Source organism: Lactuca virosa, chromosome 5 (genome assembly GCF_052849685.1).
Source record: "Lactuca virosa cultivar CGN04683 chromosome 5, Lactuca_virosa_CGN04683_v6, whole genome shotgun sequence".
In the NCBI taxonomy this organism is placed as follows: Eukaryota; Viridiplantae; Streptophyta; class Magnoliopsida; order Asterales; family Asteraceae; genus Lactuca; species Lactuca virosa.
In genome coordinates, this window is record NC_136430.1 from 260,995,294 (window position 1) to 261,003,003 (window position 7,710).

Sequence of the window (7,710 nt, forward strand, 5' to 3'; positions counted from 1 at the left end):
AGAAGAATACCGACATGGATGGTAATGTGCACAAATTCAAAGCACGACTGGTTGAGAAGGGCTTTACTCAAACCCTAGGGGTTAACTATGAAAAGACTTTTTCACCAGTGGCTAAGATAAAATCAATCAGGATCATGCTAGCCATATCTGCCTTTCATGACTATGAAATTTGGCAAATGGATGTCAAAACCGCTTTCCTTATTAGGAAGTTGGCTGAGGATGTTTACATACGTTAGCCAAAGGGTTTTGTTTATGAAAAGTTTCCCAATAGAGTGTTCAAGCTTGAGAAATCCATCTATGGGTTGAAACAAGATTTATGCATATGGAATCTTTGTTTTGATGAGAAGGTCCAAGAGTTTGGCTTCTCTAGAAGTGAAGATGAGTCATGTTTATATGTCAAAGCTAGTGAGAGTATACTAACGTTTCTAGTATTGTGTGTTGATGACATACTTCTTATAGGAAACGACATTCCAACTTTGCACAAGGTTAAGCCTTGGCTTGGAAAGTGTTTCGCTATGAAGGATCTAAGAGAGGCTGCTTATATTCTGGGGAAAAACATTCTAAGAGAAAGGAGTAAAAGATTAATTGGACTTAGTCAAAGTACATACTTGGAAAAGGTGCTAAAACATTTTAGTATGGAAAATTCCAAGAAAAGAGAACTGCCCATCCAGAGTAATACCAAACTGAGTAAGACTCAGAGTCAGAGTACCGATGTGGAGATACGATAAATGAGTAGAGTTCCATCCGCTTCTGCCATTGGATCAATCATGTATGCTATGACATGTACTTGCCCTGATATGTCCTTTGCTTTGAGCTTGGTCAGTCTTATCAGGGAAATCCAGGTAAAGATCATTGGATAACAGTTAAGAATATTCTCATGTATCTGCGAAGGACTAAATATTAGGTCCTAGTACTTGGTCGTAGTGATACATTAAGAGTAACTGGGTGTAGTGACGCCAACTTTCAAACAGACAGAGACAACTTCCGTTCTCAATCTGGCTGGCTGTTTACCTTAAATGGAGGAGCAGTTACTTGGAAAAGTACCAAGCAAGAGACAGTGGATGATTCTACCTGCGAATCAGAGTGCATAGCAGCAAACGAAGCATCAAAGGATGCAATTTGGTTGAAGAACTTCATCCGAGATCTTGGAGTTGTGCCAACCATCAAGGAGCCAATGGAAATTTTATGTGATAATGAAGGAGTGGTTACCTTGACAAAGGAACCAAAAGATCATGGTGGATCAAGACATATCGACAGAAAGTACCATTTCATCATACATAGGGTAGAAGAAGGTCACCTCGTAGTGAAGAGGGTGTCATCTGAAGAGAATCCAGCAGATCTACTCACAAAGGGTCTGAGTAGGCCTAAACACATTCAACATGCCAGGAGCATTGGTGTGAAAGATGATATTAGTTTTAGTAGTTAGATAGTTATTTTGAAACTTGTAACAAAGTAAATGTAATTGACTTTTGGTGATTAAATAATAGAGAATTATTTATGAGTTTGTTTACTACCTTTTGTCAATTGTTTATTCTTGTGTTCCAATTTTGCATGTTTTACTTCCCGAATCATTCGATTATTCAAACTCCACAGCCGTTCGTACTTTTGGAAGTAAGTAGTGAATTAAGACTGTCATGAATTGAATTGCAGATTGTCTAAAGAGTTTTAGACATAGCAATGGTATGGCCAAAATGTTTATGAGTACTTACAAACGGAGATTTAAGTATTTGATTAACCCACTCTTAAAGAATTACTTCATGGACTTTATCATGCGTTATTTTGAGACGATAATATCTTATAATCTTAAAACAGAGATATATGAGTTGTGGTTGTGCATTGATGATACGTAAACGCATCAGTAACTTGATGTTATAAAACGTGTTGTTGTGTATGATTTGATGAGTAAATAGTGCAAGCATATAAGTCAAAGTTTATTCGTTCCTTTTTACCTAACGGAAAAAGCGATATCTTTGGGCCCCTCGGTGATTTTTTTGTTGACTTATAGTGTCTGGCCTGGTTAGGACTAAATTGATGTGTTCGATTTGAAGTTCGATGTAATTACAAATTCGAAATTGGGAAACAAAGTATTGGAAAATGAGATTGATTATATTCCATGTCTCATTTCCACATGATATTTGCAGAACGGAGGATCATATGATTACTAATCTTAGGAAACATAATTGACTAGGTCAGAGTTCGACAGCGGCTTTTGGAAGCTACAATTTGTTGATCTATTCGGAAGTTATATTGGGAATCATAATTACAGACTTATCTAAGTGAGAGACTTTTAGATTAGGTTTCTAAGCTCATAACTATAATCAATATAAACCAGAATTGATAGTAGTACAGTCCTTTTGGGTTGTACTCAAACCTAGCAATTGGATAGGATGATTTTGGAGAGAGATTATGATTTATTATTTGATTAATAAATTGAAATAAATAATTTATTAATATATTATGAGAATAATATATTAATTGGAAATAGTAATATTTAATTAATAATTAATCAGAAATTAACTAGAAATTAATTTGGGAATTAACGGAATTAATTTAAAGTGTAGGGTCTAAAGTGAAATTGTTCAATAGTTGAACAAAAGGCTCCAGAACCTTCCACACATAGGGTGGACTGTTTCTAGAGGCCTTTAGGGTTTCTGGAATTATCCTTGGCGGATAATTAGGAAGCTAGATAATTCCCAATTCAAGATAATATTATTATACTGGTTTTAGGCTTATCTAGGGTTTCTTAGTTGCACTATATAACAACTCCTAGCCCTATTATTTTCGCTCACTTATTCTATAGGATAGATAGCCAAAATTATAAGCCTCCCTCCTCCTATCTCCATAATCTCCTTCTTTCTAGTTTGGGTGTGAACCACTAGAGGCATGACATTTGTGGTGCTTGTTTCCAAAGCTTCTACAAGTCAAGGATCATTGTTACCTAGGGTTACTAGGGTTCTTATTTTGATGTCAATAGTGATAGGTTCAATAGTGAAAACATAGATCCATCAGTTTTTAGTTTATTGTTTCAGGTACTTCTGAAGATCGTGGGAAGGCAAATGCGTGATTGTACACAGCTTCGTGTTTTATGCCACTGGGTCTTGAGAAAAATCTGATTTGATATAATGCTTTTGAAACAATGACTTTTTTTGAAAACAATGTTGATTAATGGTTGATTTTGAAAATTTTAAATTTCCTTGAATTTTGGAGTGTTACATACAATTTTTCCAAAGCTTACTTGATGTTGATTACACTGATCAATCAAGTATTTTCTTACATCGTTTTGCTCTTATGTTAAGTTGGACGCTTGTTTGAAAATTAAGCCTACCTTTGATACTTGCTAAAAGAGGCCCTTCGATACTTCTCTATAAGTATTCGATTGTAAGTCATAGGAAACCACACAAGCACTTCGATTTCTCTCTTGATATCGAAGGAATAGTATCTTTGCCTTAGAACTTACTGCAGTTATATCAAAGCTTCTTTGATATCAACCTTTATCCAAAATTTTCTTATTTTGCTTCTATCTTTTCATTTGGAAAACATTGGCAATTAAATCCTCGAGGTTTTGGGTGTTACCAAATCATACCATAATTTTGAAAAGTCTGTTTATGATTTCACTTAAAATACCCATAAGTGAATGAGGCCCAGCCTTAACCATCGAAGACTGGTTCTTGAAAACTGTCAAAGTTTGGTGATTGTTCGATTTTATTAGTGATATCTAGGTAACCGTTGGGAATTGAGGTTACTGTTGCTTTATCTTGGATTGAGAAAAACACTCATTATGTGTATATGTGGAAGATTGTGATAATTTCGCTTTAGTTCTGTGCTTTGCACGTTGGCAATTCTTCATTGGGTATTGGTTCAAATTCGAATTTCACGCCACTTATAAAAGAAGGCTTGACGGTTCAATTCAGCCTTTCTAATCTTCCGAATTCATGCAAGAACCCTAACCCTATTTTCTAATTATCTTCAAATTTTGTTCTCGATCATCATGTCCACTGCTAATACTGTTTTCGATCACTTTAACATGACTGACGACGAGGTTTATGTTCCTAATATGAAGATTTAATCGAACAACGTTTTGTTTAATCCAACGTTATCAACATACCCTGAATAGTTGAAGATACTCATTCAATGTTTGAACGATTAAGTTCTTACTAACACTTTGAAATCTTCATTTGCAATTATGATGACTTGGCTATTGCTTGCACATTCTACAACAGTTTACAACAAGCCAAGTGAAGTTTTTACGTTTCATATGGAATCCAAAGGCACTAAACGATTATAGAAGAAGTAGTTTGCACAGATTCTTTAATTGCCATCTGAGGATTTGTTTGAAGTTCCTTCGTATGATGAGGTACTTCATATGTTTAATGAAATGGGATATAATCCTCCAATTTCTCTAGGCATCAGCTTTAAGAAGTCCAATCTTCCGATTATGTGGAAATTTTTCTTTGGCGTTACTCTTCGTTGTTTGACTGGAAGGAGTTGTGGAATTGATAAGGCAAAACTTTAATTTTATTCTTTCATAGCTGGTTTGCATTATGGAATGAAGGTTGATTACGCTTCGCTATTATGGGATGAGTTTACATCTTATGTTAAGCATTCGAAGAAGTCTACTAAGATTTCTAGTGCTCATTTTTTAGCCTAATTTTTCATGAAGCGTACAGTGAAGCAAGTATTCTGATTCCTAAAGGAATTGAAGTTGCTCAGTTCTCACATATTCATATTCCTAAAGTTTCAATAGATGATTTTGTGGTATTTCCTTATGTTGAAAGAATTCCAGATGCTATACTTGGACTAGTGTCTGATTCGTACCAGTTGTTGATTCAATACAAAGCATCTTTGCCTCTTACTTCTTTAGTTCCTATTCCCAAGAAAGTAAAATTTAAAGTGCCAGAGGGTAAAACTAAAGATTGTCATGTTGTTGCGAAAAAAACATCTTCCAAGCTCAAATTCTCTATTGATTCCGGTGTTTCTAATTCAGGGGTTAAGGAAAAGAAGAAGTCAGAATCAAAGTCTCAAGGTGTTGTCATTAAGAAAGTTACTGATGAGGAGGATCAATAGAACAAGAAACATAAGGCTGTAGGGGTGTTGAAAAATTTTAAGAAGCTAAGAGCTCAAACAGTTGAAGAGCTTTCCACCATAACAAAGCCTATAACGAAGGTTATTGAAGGAGATAAGGATAGCAAAGAGACGGATGAAGATGATAGTGAAACTGATGATCTTACATTTAATGATTCACCAAGAAAGGATGCCACTGTCGAATCAAATACTGAGGATACAAGCAACCTAGATGTCATTGTACACACATCTGATGTGGATACAAACATCACAACCAGTGCAAATGAATCGAAAAATACTATTCCACCTAAAGGTTCTATTTCCAAGTTCAATACAGAGGAATATAGGTCGTCGAACATCACTGATAACTTATTTGATAAGGAATCAAATGTTAATATAGGTGAGAATCCTTTGACGTGTGTTCTAATTTCATCAAGTACTTAATGACCACCTTCATCACCACAACCAACTTTGATCATACTACTTACCATAATTACTTTTTCATTTCCTACTTTTGACAATATTATGCAGCAACCCATTACTACGTTCTTCTGTTCTTAATCCACTGATCAGGATATGGCAAATGCTGAAGAAGATGAACATATTGAGTTTGTTGAGTTCAAGTTTGATCCAGAAGAAGAAGATGTAGAAGATCATGCTATCATGTCTAGAAAGCAATACAAAATCTTCAATTCAAAGTTTAATATGATTCTTTAGTTCTTGAATGAATCGTCTGCTTTTACAACGTCTTCTGAGAGTAAAGAAAATGTTGAGTTTTTGTTGAAAGGTCATGAAATGAAGACGAAGAATCTTATTGCTACTGCAGTTTCACAGTTGGAGACTCATTTAACTGACAACATGACTTCTTACATGTTTGGTCTTAAATAAGTTTAAAATGTTGCTCGAAGAGAAATGAAATTTTTGAGAAGATGGTAAACTCTTCAAAAGAGTCTATTGAGTTGAATATTAAATATTAGGTTGATTTGGTTTCAAAAGAAGCTAGAAAGCTTGATAAGAATTGTTTAGGAATTCAGCAAAATGTTGATTTTCTTCATGGGGCAACAAGAACATTAATCAAAGACATTTGTGCTTTTAATAAATATTATGCTGAAGAGAGGAAGTTAAACAATGAATCTGATGGGAATTTTTTTTACAAACATTGAGAATTCTATTTCAGTTTTCATGATCGCTTATCGAAGTTTGATATTCCATCAATAACTTCAATTTCCCAAGAACAAATCTCTTCTATGGTTTCTTTAGTGGAATCATGTTTCAAAACTCAACTTGCTCCAATATTGGATCTTGTTCTTCGATTACCCACTAATACTCAAAGACCATCAATGCTCGTGTCACGAGGGGGAGATAAGGGTGGTTCATCGAAAGATGGAGGTGAAGACAAAGGAAAAGAAGTTGGGAAGCAAATTTCTATAAAATCCTAGTTTTCATTTCAATGAAACCCATTATGAAAACTTCGACAACAAAAGCAACTCCTAAAATCGAAGTTGACATGTCAAAGCTTCAATCGAAGAAGGGGATGAACATAATCGAAGGAGGATTAGGTTCTTCAATTATTAAACCTTGTGCAACCTGATAACCAAAGCGAAAAGGAAAAGTTGGTCATGTGGATCCTTCTAAAGAAGAGAAAAAGAGACTTCAAGAGCTTGAAATAGATAGAATTAAGAGGCTTGACAACATTATGAGAATGAAAGCAAATGAACCACCTGGTCTTCACATGGGACATCCAAATAAGGTGTGGTGTTATAAAACAATTGAGACTGTGGTTTATGGCGAAGTTGTTGCATTTGAGAAAAGGCCAAAGAAAAGTTATGCCATCGAAGACTCAGATTTTAATCAATTGGACTTTCCATTCAATCATTCGATGTTCACATTTGCTCAGTTCAAGCTTGCTGAGAATTTTCATAAAACTGAAGAGTTCAAAAGAATGAAGATTCGATTTCATGCTGTTCTTGGAATGAAAGAATAAGATGTTTGGTCAATGGTGAAAATTGTGAAACTTTTATCGATAACTCCTGATTTTATGTTCGAATGAGTCATTCAAAACTATTGATATAAAGCTACCAGAGCTAACAATGTTCTTTTTGTCTTCACCATTGCTGACTTTCCCTTGATGAATTTGAATTATATCATCATGATTACGAAGATTATGGGAGATTTTAATAATGATCAAGTTCCAGATAAAGCTTTGTACATCTTTGGGTATAGTCACATAAAAAGCTTCTTTGACTGTTATTTTGCTCATTTAGCATTAACAGACTTTGAGTTTGCTACTTCTTTCAATAAAAATCCAAAGGTTCCCAAGTAATTGTTGAAAAGGAAAATAAATATTGATGCTTATGAAGATGATGAAATCATTAATCAACCTTAGGGTGTTGTCTTTCAAGGAAAGAACATGAGCGGAGGAGAAAAAGAAATACTTCTTCCATATTGACGATAAAGAAAGATATTCAAATCGGAATCTTTCTAGTGTCCTTCTCCGTATCAACAAGTACAAGAAGAATTCAAATGAATACACATCGGAGATAAGGAAGATTATCGTTTGGTACATGGAAATAAGAAGATTTTGGTTGCAAGTGATCAAGACACTACCCATAGTTTGAAGATTTGATATTGATCACAAAGGGGGAGATT